Source organism: Plectropomus leopardus, unplaced genomic scaffold, assembly GCF_008729295.1.
Source record: "Plectropomus leopardus isolate mb unplaced genomic scaffold, YSFRI_Pleo_2.0 unplaced_scaffold12562, whole genome shotgun sequence".
NCBI classification, from domain to species: domain Eukaryota; kingdom Metazoa; phylum Chordata; class Actinopteri; order Perciformes; family Serranidae; genus Plectropomus; species Plectropomus leopardus.
The window spans coordinates 1-2,336 of record NW_024613351.1 but is presented as its reverse complement, the minus strand read 5'-3'; the positions used below and the strand labels follow the sequence as shown (position 1 = coordinate 2,336).

At 32.3% G+C, this 2,336-nt stretch overlaps 1 long non-coding RNA gene across 2 annotated transcripts; it reads left to right on the top strand.

Annotated features, from left to right (window-relative positions):
* The first annotated feature begins 659 nt into the window (after window positions 1-659).
* Window positions 660-2,330, top strand: LOC121963797. 2 transcript variants are annotated; one of them, XR_006107280.1, is made up of 3 exons: window positions 660-736; window positions 2,032-2,125; window positions 2,231-2,330. It is a non-coding gene; the product is annotated as an uncharacterized LOC121963797 (long non-coding RNA). The 2 variants fall into 2 exon arrangements; XR_006107279.1 differs by having other exon boundaries at window positions 662-736; window positions 2,029-2,125.
* The last annotated feature ends 6 nt before the right edge of the window (window positions 2,331-2,336 follow it).

Here is a 2,336-nt window from a genome sequence, read left to right as displayed (position 1 = left end):
CTGCATGTGCAGCATTTTCTTCCAGTTGCTCATCTTCTGATCAGCCACATCTTTCAACGAATGTTAAAGAAATATGTGGCAATTGAAAACTGAAATTGGCTAAATCGAATATGGTACCCTAACTAGCAATTTTTTGGTTATAAAAACATCTTGAGAATGGTACAATGCAACCATTTTTTGGGGGGAGGGGGGATTTTTGGGCCATGTCTTTAAAAAAATAAATAAATAAAAAATAACTAGTTAAAGGTATTATCAGGCTTTGAAAGTGGCAGCAGTTTTTAAACTTGAAGTAAAATTTCTATTGACACACACAAACAAACACATAAAAAGTAATAAAACCTATCCCTCAGAATGAATTTTCCACACATAACAATTGACAAGGCCTATTGTGACGCCTGCAGCAGTGGGAGTAGTCATTTAATTTTTCTCTTTCTTCTGCAGTTAAACATATATCCTAACATTACAATTACTATCGAGAGAAAGTAAACAAAGCATTTCTTAATTACTGGTTGGCAAAAAATGTCACTGAACACGTTACACTCAAAAGCCACCTTAACAAGGGAGGGGAAACTAATTAGCCATGACTAATTCTAAATGCAAGAGCTTCATTATCTCATGTATAAGTAGGAGGTAGAGGATACTGAGAGACAGAGAGCAAAGACTAACTCAAGAAGAACAGAGATACAGCGAGTAAACAGCACCTTTTCACCTGACTTGACTCCACTGCAACATCTCTGTGAGTATGAATTTTACTTACAGTTTAAAATGTATTTAGATTCTTATCTGATTTAATGTTCTTGTGATTTAGCAATTGCATGCAATTTTTATATTTTCACTTTTTAAATGTAACATATATAATCATGTGAGTAGGTTTTGTTGCTAGCGAAAAAAAAAAAACCTGGGAAATGACAATATGATGATAATATGCTTTTTTCCCATCATTTCTGAATCAATTTGTGAGTTTGCAAAGGCATCCAACTATTATTATTTTTTTAAATTCTGATTTTTTTTTTTAGTTTTTCGTGTGTTACAACTTCAAGCATTTACAAATTTTACAATTTCCGAAAAGCTTAATTAACCCGTTCAATATTAGTGTAGCAAAAGAAAAATAATTGTTCTACCTCCTAAAAAATAATGTTTTCAGTCTTATCTTTGGATAATATAACCTTGACTGTGACTTTGTTTTTGTACGCGGAGATTTTTTCTGAGGTGACTAACTGCCAGTCTTTTTCTTTGTTTGAAGAGAAAAAGGCAGCCACTTGAAAGCATGACTTTGAGCATGTTTGTTATTTTAAACTATTAAATATGTAGATTTAATACATTTTAAAACAAATCATTGTTATTATTCAAATCAAAAATGCAACAAGGGACACACTGTAACAAATTTTACCCTAAAATTAAAGTTAACTCCTGGCAGTTGTACTTACCATTATTTGCAGAGGGCTGTCAAGCATGTATTTTGAGTTTGAGCTACTGTTATAGTACCAACATTGAATTAATTTAGAGCACTGTGGTGTTTTGTGCTGGGTGTAGCAACATTTAAGGTTTAAAATATAACGTCCTCCAACCAGGAGCACAGCTACTCACTTTAACAAGTAGCTAGCTTGTATCTGGTTTTCATCATATAGTACATAATATTTTAGCTGTTCAGATGTTTTTAAACTTTAGAATACTTTTTATGTCCAGCTGCAAAGAAAATGGGCCAATTTAATGCTATAGGGGAAAGGGGCGTAAGACATTTTCTCATGCTCACAGTTACTTATATTTGTATTTATATATTTCAAGTACATCTAATAGGTTAGTTGAACTCAGGAAAATGAGCTAAGGTAGGGAAAACCTTAAATCTTTCTTTACAATGTTGTTTTTGCATTGTATTGCCACATTTAATTGACACGTGCTTAAAAATTATGAAAAATGTAAATATCTACAATATTAAATGTGGCTTTAGAAAAAGGACGTGTGTTTCTATTTTAGTGACAATACAAGTGTTGTTTGAAAATCTCTTTACTATTTTTCATTTTCTAACAGCAGATGATCATAAATAGTTTTGGAGGAAAAAGGGAAGGAGGACAGAAGAACAGTACAATGATAATCAAGACCATTGTCATTGTCCTTGTACTTATTGGTAAGTGATTAAATATATATATATGTACATATATAAACATTGGAAACCATAACTAAATGGGACAACATATAATTGAATTCTGACATTTCTCTTAAATTGAAACAGCATCCAACAGCAAGCCTGCAGAGGGAAGCCTAAAATTGAAATGTCCAAACAGAACAACAATGGCTCCAAACACAACTGTAGTTGCTCCAACAACAATAACAACAGG